Source organism: Crocodylus porosus, unplaced genomic scaffold (genome assembly GCF_001723895.1).
Source record: "Crocodylus porosus isolate Cpor-Errol unplaced genomic scaffold, CroPor_comp1, whole genome shotgun sequence".
In the NCBI taxonomy this organism is placed as follows: domain Eukaryota; kingdom Metazoa; phylum Chordata; order Crocodylia; family Crocodylidae; genus Crocodylus; species Crocodylus porosus.
Genome location: NW_017728947.1, coordinates 4,454,350 through 4,470,066, shown reverse-complemented (window position 1 = coordinate 4,470,066; position 15,717 = coordinate 4,454,350). Strand labels below are relative to the sequence as shown.

Sequence of the window (15,717 nt, the reverse complement as noted above, 5' to 3'; positions counted from 1 at the left end):
TTTTTTTTTTTTTTTAAACATTTAGAAGTTGTTCAAATGTGCCATTTTAATATTTTCAAAACAAAAATTTCATTTCTTGTTTTAATTATTTTGAAATTTTAGTTAACTAACCCTACAGGTTAAAATGAAAGGGTCAAAACTGAAGTGGAAATTATCAAATAAAAAAATTTTGATTAATCTAAATCAGAAATTCCTGTTTACTATAGTTGGTTGGTTAGCATGTTCCGAGATCAACTTACGCTCAAGCTTTGGGACAAAAAAGGTTTGGAATCTTGAACAATCGTCTGGAGTGGGAAAACCATTTCTCATCTATCTTTTACTTTTCTTTTAATACCAAACCTAGAAGGGCAACAGACATAGCATTGCCTCTCAGAGTCACTGGGTGACAAAGAACCCACAAGGGTCATCTAGTCCAACCCCCAAAATTGTTCCTTCATGCCACAATCAAACCAGCAACCTGAGTATTGCCACAAAGACTGAGTCTACAGCCTACTTTACAAGCTGAGCTGTAAAGGGATGACAGCATTTTACATTTTCGGTATTCTTGTTACATACTAGAACAATGGCTCATCCACCTTCCCTTCCTGATTTGGTAGCCTGTTGTTGACTGACACCATAATGCCTAGATACACTCAATAGATCTACTACTCTTCCTTTTGGACATTACAGCAAATCTATACATTCTTGACATACAGTGCAATGCCCCTGTAACCAGGAACCCTGTCCTGTTACTGAGACAGTGAGAAAGTGAGGGTTGCACATTTAAGTTTAAGACACTGGGAGAGGCAGGCTGTGAAGACATAAGCCCTGCGCCAGTGGCAGAGGGGTCAGGCTGATCTGCACAGAGCTAGAGGCAGGAGCTCCCTGCTGGGAGCTGAGGGAAGTAGTGTAGGAGCTAGAGCCTGGCCCAGGCTGTATAAGCCAAAGAAACTTCTTATACAAAGCTAAGAAGCAGTACCAGTGACTAAGGGAACTGCGATTAGGCCCGGGAGGGCCACAGCAGGTAGAAGACAGTGGGACTGAGTGAAAGTCTAGGGAAGGCCTGGTGAGACTCACCCCAACTATAATTAGTTGTGCCTAGGCTTTGCTCATTGCATTTGGAACCGGAGGCTTAGGTTATGGCTGAAGGGGCAGAAGGAGACAATGAGGTTGCCTAGAAGCAAGACGCTGTACTTCATGAAGGACCCTCAAAGACTGGGTCAGAATGAGAGGCCTGAACATAGGGGTGGTGACTGAGTAACAAAGACATGACAGGCAAGTACCAGAATCAACCAGAGAAAAGAAGAAATGGGATTAAAGCAGCCACCAGGAGGCACCACCTCTGCCTTTAGACAGCAAATCCTGCAACAGCCCCCTGCATGTTTCTGGCAAAAACTATGCCCATCAGTGTTGATATTCCAACAGTGAGAGCTATCCCATCAACTTTTTTGGAACTCCAATTAAGTCATTATTTTCTTTACAAACTAGGACTCTGTTCATTCTGGTTTTTTCCCCCTCCCGGTCCTTGCATTAATACAGAGGCATTTCATCTTGCACTTTTTCTACTAGTCTTATCATGGTTTCTAAGCTTTTCTCCAGGTAGGTCTCTTGTCCCAGCCCTCATCCTATGATCCCAGTCATGCACTGGCCAACAGGTTTCTCATACCATCTCCTAGGGGCCCTTCTTTAAAACCCTCATCTAGAATGCTCCTCTCAGTCTTCACCCCAATGGTGACACATAGCAGGTGTACAGGGATGTATGTGCACCCCCTGACAGGCAGCACTCCCCACTTAGGCAGTGGGCAGGGAATGCAGGTGGGAGCACCAGTGCCCCCCCTGCAAGTGCCGGCCAGGGAGCGGGGGCTCCAGGAAAAGCACTGCTGGCACTTCTGGGAGTGCTGTGGCTGCTTCTATGAGCGCCACTTGCACTTCTTGGCCAGTGCAATTGGCCACAGAGAGACCCCTGACTCAGATGGCTCCAGTCACCCATGCTTCATCCTATCCATCCCATCTCCACCCCATCCCTGTAATAGTGGTGACAGGGTGTTATGATCAATAGTGTTTAAACAGGATGCCCCACATGTACTCCTAAAATCTCTTTGTCAGTATATGAGAAATGTTGCCAGTAGAAGAGCAGATGCTAAAATGAGGACCATATAATAAACTGGAGAGAGGGACAGGACAAATTGCACATAATTATTCCAGTTATTTCCTATTACTGGAAGAGATCCACTGATCTGTTTTGTTCAGTAGGTCAAACTAGGTGAGTATAATGGCCCCTCCTGGCCTCAAATTTATTTATCTAATCTAAGTGCTAGAAGACCCCTGAATTTTTAATAGCGATCACTGTACTCAGACTCACTCTTAACAGTCCGCTCACAACTGGCTGTGTGTAGTTGGTTTATCTCCCATTAGCTCCTGTAGTACTTTCACCTGGTACAATGGGCTTAGAATCATTGATCTACTTTCCATCCCACTCTTGGGGATGGGCTGTCCCAGAAGTCTCTTTACACTGCGAACCCTTCTCCTCTGCCTCAGACACTGAGAGGGACCAGTTCTTTAAGGGAGAACTAACAGGCGTGTTGCATCAGATATGGTTGTGCAGTACTTGCCACTTAGTGTCTTGTGTAAACACAGCCTTTAACTGCACAGTTCTTACTGTGCAGTCATTTACTACTTGCATACCCAAGTACTAAATGACTAGGCAGTAACCGGAGCTACTGCATAGTAGAATCCCCACATGACTTCCTGTTGATGCTGACCGTGCAATAGATCATTACCACTGGGCAGTAGCTCGTTACTACTGTGCAGCAGCGTCACATCATGGTTTGTGCTTTGCGACACTACTACACAGTAGTAACAAGCTACTGTGCAGTAAGCATCCCATGTAAATGCAGCCACACTGAAAGAGCAGTGAGGGGCAGCTTCATCATGCCAAATATCTGCCTCTAACTAGTGTTGTTCCCCAGAGGCACAACAAGCAATTTCTGCATGGTAGCAGTGGCCAGGCCAGCAATGGAGGCAGCAGCTTCCATTCTGGTGTCCACTCTAAACCAGTGCAATGGCTCATGCCCAGCTTACCTACCCTTCACTATGCTGCCATAGCTACCATATTTATCCTAATTTGATTCGTCTGCCTGCTTTAGATGTAAACTCCTTAAGACCATTTAGGACAGATGTGTTGTATACTGAGAAAGCGAGTGACCATATAAAGGCAGGTAGAAAGATCCAAAAAGGGCCCTTTCAAGTTATTGGATGCTTTCATTTTCTGTATCCAGTAGAAAAGCCTTTAGGTTTTGTCAAAAGACTCAAGTACAAGAGATGCAGAAGGGTTTCAGGATACAAAAATTCCATGTTTATGCTCATGTGTAAAGACTAGCCATTCAACCCAGGTGCTCCGTTACAACGGAGGTCATCAAGCAAAGCTCTGGATTCTGCTGCCCAAGTCTTAGCCGGTGGACAGGAGTTTGCCAGTTTGTTGGCATCTCATCCCAGCCTCAGTGGTTCAGGTTTGAAGCAGGACCAATCTGTCAGAACAAGCGTGATAAAGACGACAAAAGGAAGGGGCTGAAGTTGACAGAAGTCATCTGCTAATAAACAGATTATATGTTCTTACATGCATCCTGATAGCATCTCTCTATTCTTTGTGCATCTGTTGAACCTTGGGGCAAGGGATGCAGTTACAGTCTTGATGGAATTGTGCTTCCATGCTTCTCCTCCAGCTGTTACTATGTGGTCTTCTAGCACTCCTTATCTGAGGCTAAGCCCTTCTCAGGTAAATATTACTCAAAAAGTAAATCAGATGGGTCATAAAACTTGTCTTCCCAGCTCTATGGCAAATCAGGGAAAAAGGTTGAGGAGACCTCATCTCAACTATCAAGAGATAACTCTTTTCTATATATTTCACATGTAAAGATTTTGGGTATAAGCAGGCAACAAATTTTAAACCAGTATGACTATTCAAAACCAGGTTTCCTATTGTCCTGCAGCTTCTTTGTCCTGCTCTGCTAGTGACGCAAAGCAGCTAGAGACAAGATGAGAATTCCCTCAGTCTGTTTGTAGTAAAGCAGCTGGCAGACCTAAGCTCCTACACTTGTCTTCCTCACCCTCATTTAAGGTGCATGAACAGACCACGTTATGCTCGGGCAATCCCCAACTGCTATACAGTCCCATGGGGACAACAGTCAGTCATCATATGGACCTGAATAGATAAGGGGAGAAGATGAAAATGGAGCTGCTAGAAGAACATGAAGTCTTTAACTTATAGAAGTAGGTGAGAAGGCAGCAGTAGTGCTACCAAAATGAATCACCATTCTTCTTAAAAATCCTAGTGAATTTGTTTCGCACAAAAAACTACCACCATAATTTCTACCCCAGCTGTGCAACTCAAAGAGGTCAACAGTTGAATCAACATGTAAAATGAAATATTGCATTGCTCCTATAATAGGTCCCCATATGTCAGGTTTGAAGTAACTGGGATTATTTACATATGTGCTTTACCGTGCAGTAGACTAACCTATTGCACAATAAAGCATCACCATCTACACATGCGCAGCAATTGGGCCAGCGTGGATTTATTTACGGTGCCATCAAACACAAGTACTATCTGACGGTGGAGTAAGTTACTGCACTTAAATGTATGTGTAGATAGTGATGTCGGGATTAGTTTACTCCAGCTCAAAATGCACTGGAGTTTATTCAGTTGCATTAATTGCATATGTAGACATGCCCTCTTAGTGTACAAGAGTGCAACAAAACTGGGATTGTTGCAATACTCCTGGCTAAATGGAGAGGACTGCAGTCTTCAGAGTTTTCATCTTAGCATGTTTCACTAACACTATAACCCCACTTCAAAACCAAGCTGGAGAGACTTTACTATGTTCAGAATTTTGGAGATTACAGAAAAAAGATCACTTGCATTTTTTTCTCTGTTAATCTGTTTCGCCTACCATCTGGATTGATAACTGTGTAATGGAATTGCCAGTCAGTGCATGTGAAGTAAAAACACAGCACTTTCCAAGAAGCTATGACCTGGATATTGAGGAACAGAGAAAGAGTGCTGTGGAAAAGCCACAATTAAGGCCAAGCACAAACCCAGGTGGAAGGCATTTTAGAGACTGTGGAACAGAAAAGTCCTCAGAAAACCGGTCTTGGGATGAGAACAGGAAATAAAAAGGAAGTCACTGGTGACAGTGGATGGCATACATAGTAAATGTGGAGAAAAGATTAACCGAACAAACTTTTGACAACTCACCTGGTCTATACAGGCCCAAGAAGGAGGTTGTTCATTAGCCTCGTCATGCAGCTTTTATCCGAAAAGGGCCCTTGTTGGTGATGTTGCTAGCCTCCTGGTTGACTTTAGGGCTGAGCTCAAGTAGACGAAAAGACATACTTCCGTATTTTATTTTATTAGAAGCTCTTGGCATTACACCAGTATGTGTCACTTTTTCAATGACCAACTCTTGCTTCAACACTTCCCATTGTCACATTGGCCAGGATCCATTGCTTTCTTTCAAAGGTCTCTTTCATTGTCTGGAGCTTTCCCAACACATATCCAATGCCCAGCTCTCCAGGTGATGCTAGCGGCCTCACTCCTAGACTTTGAGTTAAACAGGAGATCAATGCTAGAACATTCAGAGACTCCACCACAGACTTATGTACCGCAGATCCAAGACTCGCCTTTCTTCACTAAAGAACATCGGTCAAACTCAACCCTTCCAGTTCTCTGAGGTCATGCACATTTATCAGTGGGCTAGTGCCAAAATCCAAAACTGGGTCTCTCAGTACAGGGTAACTAAAGTACAGATTCAGATTTACAGGTAAAGATCATTCTACACTGTTAATTTAGAAGGAGAGTAACTCTTAAAAGCTCAGCTTCAAGAAAATGCCCAAATTGGCTTCCCCACCAACGGTGACTGTTCTAGAACATTCATCCTGGCACCATGTCACCATCACCTGACTTTCATCTCTGCAACAGTTTAGATGCCAAATCTTACTAAGTCAAATCCAGGAACATGCAACAGTGTTACCTGATAACACCTCTTCATGCTAATTATAACCAATGGAACTTTCCACGTATCCAAGGGGGTGCTTTCTTTTTTTAGAGGCACTGATCTCCTGGATTCATTTGCTACTGTAAATACCCTTCCCATACAATGTGTTAGTAATTTACCAGCAAGTCACCAGAAGCTATGGAAGTCAAAAGGAACCAAATATAAAGTTTGGCCCCTGGTGGTCTGGAATCACAGATTGTCCATTCGTTTTGGTAACTGAGGCCAACGTTACACTAGATGCAGCCAGGTGGCAATTAGAAATAGCCAAGATAAGCAACAATGATAAATGACAGTTCATTCGATTATTTTTTTTATTTTCAATCATTACAGCAGCCTCATGCTTGAAGCCTCATTTGTCCACTATGTGGCTTCTGGATTCAACATAGTGAAATGTACCATGTTAAAAATTGTTGGCAATTACTCCAGATGTTGGAAACCTGGAGAGAGTTCATAGAGTGATGAGACTCATTCACAGACTAGAAAAATGCACCTTACAGTGAGAGACAGGCAATACCGATAAGAATGTTAAGCAATTTGGCCACAGCCTAGGAGTGCTAATTTGTCACAAAGATCCCATGACTCAAAGCTGAACCTGAAAGTTAAAGCAAGTTCACACTGGAAATAAAAATTCAGTTTAATAATGAAGGCAGATCGCCACTGGCTACAGTAAATTCTCCATTACTCAGAACTTGGAGTCAAGATTGGATGTCTTTCCAAAAAAAAAAATATGCTGTAGTTCAGAGATATCTAAGTGGCACCCCGTGGGCTGCATGTGGCCCCTGAGTGATCAAACTGCAGCCCCTGGGGCCTGTGATCTGGGTGCTGCCACTCTTTGCTTTTTGCTATTGCTGCTGGAGTCTCTGGGCACCCCCTCTTTTCTCCAGGTTTCACTGCCTGTCTGTTTCCATAGCTCTAGGATTGGGGGCACAGCCACTAGGGCTGAGAGAGCCTGGCCAGGGGGCTTGGGAGGGATCAGAGGACCTGATGCAGTGCAGCAAAGGGAATGCTTCCATGGTATGGCAAGTCTGTGCATGTGGGGTCCTGTGTGGTACAGCAGGAGGACCCATACAATTCATTCCCAGCCACTCAGAAGGTGGACAGCCTTGCTGTTACAAAATTATTGGGTTTGGCACTGAAATAATAGTGTTAAATTTTATGTGCCTTTTATGCTGGTGGTCAACTGAATATGCCTGCAGAAAAGGCACGTAAGAGGGGTACATGATAGCAGTCTTCAAATACCTGAAGGGATGCTATGAAGAAGGGATAAAGCACCTTTTCTTTCTTGCTGCAGAAAGGACACACCAATGGCTCAAAGTTGCCACAAAATAGGTTTAGATTGGATATCCAGAAAAACTTCTTCACTGTCAGACTACTGAGGCAGTGGAATAGACTTTCTAGGGCAGCTGTGGACTCTCCATCACTGGAGGTGTTCAGGAAGAAGTTGGACAACCACTGGGCAGGGATGATCTAGGATCAGCTATGCCTATGTTCTAGTAAGGATATGTCCCATGCTTCTGAGCTTTGCTGCTTGCCCTTGCCCTTCTACATGTCTCGGGGTGTTTTTAAGCTTTCCTTGGAGGCATTGGGTGTTGGCTAGGGACAAGGCTAGGGACTTTGACTGGGGCATGCCAGTACTCCTCCTGGGAATCAAAGCTGGGGGGTGCCTGGCTAGTCCTCTGCTTGGGGCCAGACTGATCACCATACATGGGATCAGGAAGGAATTTCACCCCATGGTCAGATTGGTATGGAATGTGAAGGGTTTTACCTTCCTCTGTAGCAGAGGGCACAGCCCTCTGCCTAGGATCATAGATGCTGAGGGTTGGAAGGAACCTCAGGAGGTCATGTCTAGTCCAGCCCCCTGCTCAAAGCAGGATCATCCCCAACTAGATCATCCTAACCAAGGTTTTGTCTAGCCCAGTCTTAAAAACCTTCAAGGATGGAGATTCAACCCCCTCATTAGCAAGTTCAACAATCTCTCTGGGTAACCTGTTCCAGTGCTTTACTACGCTCCTCGTGAGCAAGTTCTTCCTGATATCCAGCCTAAGCTTCCCTATCTGTAGCTTGGGGCCATTGCTCCTTGTTCTGTCATCTGCCACCACTGAGAACAGTCCAGCTCCATCCTCTTTGGAACCGCCCTTCAGGTAGTTAAAGGCTGCTATTAAATCTCTTTTCAGTCTTCTCTCCTCCAAGCTAAATAAACCCAGTTCCCTCAGCCTCTCCTCACAAGTGATGTTCTCCAGCCCCCTCACCTTTTCATTGCCCTCCACTGGCCTCTCTCCAATTTGTCTACATCCTTTCTGTAGCAGGTGGCCCAAAACTGGACATAATACTCCAGCTGTAGCCTCACCTGTGCAGAATAAAGGGGAATAATCACTTCCCTCAATCTGCTGGCAACACTTCTACTAATGTAGCCCAGTATACTGTTAGCCTTTTTCACAACAAGCACACACTGTTGACTTATATTCAGCTTACTGTTCACTGCAACTCTGAGGCCCTTTTCTGTAGAGCTGTTGCTTAGCCAGTCACTCCCCAGCCTATACTGGTGCATGTGATTCTTCCATTCTAAGTGCAAGACTTTGCACTTGCCCTTAGAGATTTATATTGGTCCAAGCCTCCAGTTTGTCAAGGTCTCCCTGAATCCTAGCCCTACCCTCCAGCATATCTACTACTCCCCCTGGCTTGGTGTTATCCACAAACTTGCTAAGGGTGCACTCTAGGCCCTCTTCCAGGTTGGTAATGAAGATATTGAACAATAGCAGCCCCAGGACTGACCCCTGGGACACTCTGCTTGATACTGGCTGCCAGCTAGACATTGAGCCATTAGTTACTACCCTCTGAGCCTGATGATCCATCCAGTTTTATATCTAGTTTTCTAATATATTGACAACATTTCATAGAAGCAGCATGTTGGCTGCTGCAGTTCCCTGGCTTTACTTGGGGCAGGTTAGGCTTGTGTTGGGTCAGGACTGATGGTAGTCTTATGTACAGTTTAGATTTTAGAGCATATAGGATGGCTTGGATATTAATGATCTTACCTCAGGCAGGGGGTTAAACTAAATGACCTCTGGAGGTCTGTTCCAGTCCTACTTATCTATGATTCTGTGCTAAGAAGTTTATAATGGTTCCTCACACTCTTAAAATCCATAATCCAGAGCATGGACCTGTGCAAAGGCTCATTACAATATCTGCATTGATTATAGCAACTGAGGATTTAGCCCAATTAATCTCTTAATTGGTCACCTCCAATCTGGTGCCGAAGATGAACTCCGATTTAACTCAGCAACCATTCTAGGTTCAATTTCTAAAGTGTTGGCCTCTGTAAGCCAGAAACATAGCATGCAAGGTGAAAGATCATCTCTGGAATAGTCATCAAAGGATATTTTTACAGTTCAATACCTCATCTGTGAGTGGCAAACTTCCAGCAGTCTTGATGGAAAGGTCACATACTTATCTGGCATTTATTCAAACCTCTTTGGTCTAGAAATCAGACATGAGTCTTGTAAGGGATGCTTCATTTATGCTTAGCCTGATCCAGTTTTCATTGAAGGCAATGGCATAACTCTATTAGACTTCAAGGAGGTCAAATCCAGTATTGAATAGCTGCTGATTTTCTTAAAGGTCAAAAAGAAGGCAGAAGACAGACTTTGTCAGTATTACTGAACAAAGAATTAAGAAGGGCAGTTATGCAATTTTTTTAAATACAGGGAACAACCTAAAAGTTATTTAAATTTAAAAAGTTCAAGTAAAACATTGGATTATATTTTAGGGCAAGAACGGTTATTCATAATTGCTCTCATATCCATGTCAGAGACCAGCAGAATGATACATTTTCTTTTTATTTAACCTAATGAGCAATGGGAAGAAGAAAATGAAGTGTGTTTAGATTGCAAACCCTCTATCACTTGGGGTCTTTAAATGCAGATTACACGGCATTCTAAAACATGTGATCTAGATTAACCATGCTGCTGTTATCCAGGCAATCATTACCAAACTCCACGCAGGGATCAATGGGTGAAGCTGTTTAGCCATGTTATACAAGACATCACACAATGAAGTTGTTATACAGGAGATCAGACAAGATTGTCATAATGTTCCCATTCATCTTTATGATATATGCATTTATCAGCATCAGGACCTTTTTTACTTTAAAAAAAAAACAAAAAACAAAAACAAAACAGACAGATAGGAAGAAAAACACAAACAACCAACCAGACATTTGTTTCAATAGCATTTGTGTAGCATTCCTAAATATGATATCTCCCAGGGACAAAAGTGAAATATCAGCATGTTTGCTACAAGGACTGGCAAGCCACTTATCAAGCACTATTTGATTATTTATAGATATTCCACCGATTATTTTCCAAAAAAAACCAAAAAAATTGGCATTCAGGCCTAGATTTTCAGACACTGACTAGTCTCTATTTCTAAGGACACAAAATAGAGATAAGGATGAGATTCATTCCATCTCCTCGCCCACAATTAATATCAGCTAAGAAACTGCTTCAGACTATCCACTAAGAGCCTGTTCCAGAGCCAGTGAAAGTCAATAGGAGGCTATTGATTTTAAGGAACTGTAGACCAGAGTCTTAAGCCATATCTACACTGCAGGGGCAGTGTGTCCTGGCTGAAAAGCTACCAATCACATCTTACTTCCATGGGCTTCCCAGATGCATCCCTTCTCAAGTTCTTAATCACTGACATGCTAGAGTGGCCACTAGGAATGACTCCCAGAGTGGCCTTAAAAGTGTACTTTCCAGTTTGAAGCAGGCATGTAGGGGAAGGGCGGTCAGGCTATGCTCAATATCATTCCACCCAGCCCATTACAGTTGCCAGTATGTAGACATGATTTCAGTGACCTCACTCGTGTGTGTACTATATACATATGTACGTACACACACTGTGTGTGTGTGTGTGTGTGTGTGTGTGTGTGTGTGTGTGTGTGTACGTACATATGTATATAGTCCACACACGAGTGAGGTCACTGAAATCATGTCTACACACACACAAAATATAGGTGGAGTCAGATGACTGAAGCACCAATTATTTTTACATCTATAAATTATAAGGCTAGTAAAAGCCAAGCCCTGTTTTTTTAGGCAGAACAAGCACTGTGAATTGGGGGTACTCCGACTACTTTCATCAGATACTTTTCCTGTGACTTTAGCCCCCAATGTTTATACCTTCTGAGAAATTTGAAGTTAAGATTTTCCTTTTTAATTTATCCCATCTCCACGTGGACAGGGAGGGATCATAGAAGCACTAGACACTTTTGCATTTGCTTAACTTGCAAAGCATCTTTTAGTTTAAAAAGTGAATAAATTATTATTATTGTCATGGTAGCACCTACAGGAATGGAACACTCTTGTGGCAGGCACAGCACCAACCAGAAAGAGTCCTTGTTCCCCTCCCACCCCCAAATTTATACTTTAATAGATATAGTAGATGAAGACTAAAAGGGAAAGACGGAGACTCGTAGAAATGCAACACCTAGCAGCAATTTCTGTTTTAATTTGAAAAGCATCTGTCCCTTTAAATATATTTCCCCCCCCCACACTTTGGAGTGAGGTGGGAAGGGATTCAGACTCCCTCTGCTCCAATATACCATTCCAGGGTGTGCCAAGAGCACCTATGCTTGTCTATCTGAAGGACAAGTCAACAGCTATGCAATCCAGAGGTGTGAAATTTATCTCAGGATACCTCAAATTCAAGGGGCTGAAAATCCAAGCTTCGGTTCAAGACTTTCTAGACGTCATCAGGCCCCAGGATGGAAAGTTTCTTGGACTTCCTGAAGCTTAGTAAGGGCCAGATGAATAGGCTTGCAGTCAAGGCACTGAATAAGACCTCAAAAGATCTTCATTCCTCTGTTATCAACTTCCTATGTTGCTAAAGGGAAGTTCCTTTCTTACTTCCTAGTAAATTAATGTCTTCATACCTTTATTCCTCATGATATTCAAGAGAAGAGCTCAAGGATAAGCCAACATCCGTGAGGTTTTCATGTGCTAGTGAAGAGGGCTACAAGTACCTTGAGCTCAGGGGTCAGCAACCTACAGCCACTGGAACCATTTGATCCAGCCTGGAGACACATGGCTTTATTGGCATGGGGCTTTGGCAGAAATCACTTTCCCCTGCCTCCACAGAGAAGAGGCAGCTGTGGGCACAACAGCTTATGTTCCTTATGCTGCCACTGTGAAAGAGGCAGCAACACCTAGGTGCTAGTGCCCACTCCTAACTGGATCAGCTTGCAGCCTTAAAAGCTTTTCTGACTGCTGACCTAGTTAGATAGGGAACAGTTGGTATTTTTATGGAACAGACAAGCAAATGCCACATTGTGTCACCATTATTCAGCCAGGAACTGGGCAATTCACAGAGCAATAGCTCTCCAAATCATAATCTAGCCCTAAAGCAGTAAGTGTAAGAGACATGAAAGCTGAAATGAGCTGGCATAGGATAAAGAAATACAGCAACTTCCACCCTCCCATATTCTACAGTAGGCCCCTACCACCACTGGTCTCATCCCCATATTCTCTGGTCTACCAGTAGCTCAGTTGACCAAAAGGCTTGGGCTTGTTTTTCCATCTGGAGAAGAAAAGACGGAGAGGAGATTTAATAGCAGCCTTCAGTTACCTGACAGGTGGTTCCAAAGAAGATGGAGCTAGACTGTTCTTAGTGGTGGCAGGTGACAGAACAAGGAGCAATGGTCTCAACTTGCAGCGAGGGAGGTTTAGGCTAGATATTATGAAAAACCTCTCTCACTAGGTGGGGTAAAAGCACTGAAACAGGCTACCCAGAGAAGTTGCAGAATCTCCATCCTTCCAGGTTTTTAAGACCTGGCCAGACAAAATATTGGCTGGGATGATCTAGTTGGGAATGGTCCTGCTTCAAGCAGAGGGTTGAACTAGATGACCTGCTGAGGTCCCTTCCAACCCTAATTTTCTACGATTGCCAGTACTGTCATTAAATGGTTCCAAATAGCAGCAGCTAGCACATATACTTATACTCATCTCATCCTCTCCTTTATAAGAGTATCAGCTCCTTGTGAAGCAAGACAGTTGTAGCAAACAAACTGCTTGGTCTCAAATACACCAAAAGGTATATGACACCACTGGACAAAGCTTCTCAACCAAAGAAACTTGACTTTGATTAGCTTTATTGACAAAGGGAGCTCGTTATTCTGCTCCATTGCAGCAACTACTTTTTTGGGGAACAGTTATTCTCCAGATTGCTCACAGATTTTTTTCCACCCATTGTAGTGGGTCTGATAAAGCAATCATTGAGTGCAAGTTACTCACTAGTGTCCCCATTGCAAGCGAAATGGAACATCCCTATCAAACAGTTCAAAACAGTAAAATCTTTTTGATCTGCCCGGCACCTGGTGAGCTCTAGCCCCTTCTTCATTTCAAACAGTCTAGAGAAATTTTACTCCCAAAACACATTCCTTAAAGAGGGAGGATCAAGAGTCTGGAAACGCATGATTTTGTCGCAAAGGTCAGAACACCAGTAAAATGCATCAGAGCCATAACTGTTACCATATCTTCTTAAGAAGTTTTATTAATTGCTTACAAAAAAAATAAATCCAGACACACAGTAAATTAAAGCAGAAAGCAAACTGAGGGAGGAAGGGAAAAATGAAGAGAGAAGCAGGCCCCTGGGAGAGAGCCCTTTCTTAGAAGAACAAAAAAGCCAGTTGCAAGTGTATGTTGGTGGCCAGCCCTTTGCATGGGGGAAGAATGTTAACAGGAGAACTGGGGATGTGCTAATACTGTGTAGAAGGAGACATGAAGGGGTTTGCAAAATACAAGTTAAAATTTGCAAGGACTAGGAGCAAGCCAAATCCTGGTGACTCTCTCAAAGATTTAAGTTTTAGTCCTCCAGAGGTCTCTCTAGTACATATAGAAAGCTCCTACCTCCCCACAGTCACCAGAACAACCCTTTATCTAGACACCTTCAAGGAACAAGCAGAAGAGAATTAGGAGAGTTGATGGTTTCCTAGATGCACGTACCACCTCAGCCCAAACCAACAGGATAAGACTTGTTAGCGCACCTGGATTTGAAGTTCCATAGGGACTTTTGACGCAGCTCCTCTGGAGCATTAAGCTTCAAAATTAAAAAAAAAAAAAAAAAAAAAAGAGAGAGAGAGCGCGTGCTATCAAACATGAACCAATTGGAAGAGGAAACCTCAACTCCTCAGTAAGGACCAAGACATACTTCATAACAAAAAATTAAACCATAGCTAAGTGGCCACAGTTCACATGGACAGAGTCCAGAAAGTTTTGTACCTGCAACTGGTTAGTGAAAGGATGGTCTGCATCTGGAAACTGAGAAAACCTGGACTGGACTAGACTAATTTAGCCTTGTCCTCCTTGGAAAGGGGAAGGGCAAGGATTCCCTCTGCATCTTGAAATTCAAAAGCAGAAGTGGCCCAGGTACAGCTATGGCAAAAACAACAGGGGTTTGGTTCCCTCAGCCTAAAGATGACAGATGGTTCTAAGATACCCTTGACATAGGTCAGCATTTCCAAAACTGTTGGGGCTACACAGCAGTAGGGGTCTGATGGGTGAGAAGCATCTCTACACTCCATTATGCTACTGCTCTTCTTCAAGCATTAAATTTTTGTTTAGCTTCCTCCCTCCCCAACCCAAAAGGCTTGAATAACTCAGCTTTCTTAGTGGTTACCAGGACCCCACTAGGTTTGGCCAATTAGTAGAGCGTTCTCTTCATACATTCAAAAGGTAAAAGGATGCCAAAGGAACAGTCTCCAGTCCCCAGCACGGAAACAGAAGAGCCCAGAGGAGCCAAATACAAACAGCCAAAGAGAACCATATAGAAAATTTAAAACATGGATCAATTTTGCCAGCTGATCTTATTCCTTTCATCCAACTAAAAGCATCTTGGGGCAACACTGCACCCAGGAGGGGACTGTCTGCTCCAAAACAGCCTGAAGTCAACTGCTTGGGAGGAGAAGGAGGAGCAGGAGAAAAACATCCTTAGATTATCTGCCTCGTAGCAGAAGATACATCAGCAGAGGGTTGCATCGAGCTAGGACCAAGCTCAGCTGTAAAAGAAAAAACAAAACATTAACATATACTACTTCAACTAGTACAAGTGATTAAACTCAAGTGGTCTTGGGGCAATCACAAGAACTTGCAGAAGGCTGCAGTTCTGATCAATCTCAGACACACTGGGCATTTATAGACATGCTCCAGGAGCAGGGCACTTTGAAGTGGCTCAGAGAACTGCTTTAATTAAAGCGCCGAGAGCATCACGTGCATCAGTGATCCTGCACTAAAAATGATGGCGGGGCACTAACCAAAGCTCGCGCCGATACATTACCATGCTCCAACCGACTCTGTTAAGCCTCCCTACATATGTATAGGAGCTCATTGTTTCTCAGTGGGAGGAGATTAAAAACAAAATAAAAAGATATTCTGGTATTGGTCGTGGTTCCTTTTCATCCAATAGTGTGAGGTGTAGGATTTCCAAACATAGGACTGGAAGGAACCACTCAAGTCACACCTAGTGCCCTGCTCTGCCAGGCAACCACTTTATATAAAATCCTTTCATAAGCTGATCCAGTTTCACTTCACCACATTAGGTTGCACGTCCCCACTTCTCTCATGGATGTTGCTCCAGAATTTTATTTGCATGGTTAGAAACCTTCAAGCCTATATTCATTCATGACCAGTTT

General features: G+C 43.4%; 2 protein-coding genes across 3 annotated transcripts in view; one reads left to right on the top strand and one right to left on the bottom strand.

Moving 5' to 3' along the window:
- The window catches only part of LOC109321248 (proline-rich protein 33-like), a 30,407-nt gene that overhangs the window by 3,422 nt on the left and 11,268 nt on the right, over positions 1-15,717 (top strand). The window lies entirely within an intron of this gene.
- LSP1 (lymphocyte-specific protein 1) overlaps positions 13,553-15,717 on the bottom strand; it is an 84,481-nt gene continuing 82,316 nt past the window's right edge. For both annotated transcript variants that reach the window (XM_019551791.1, XM_019551792.1), the window contains exon 11: positions 13,553-15,084. The gene's annotated coding sequence lies outside the window, so the exon portion shown is untranslated. The remainder of the gene's footprint in view (positions 15,085-15,717) is intronic.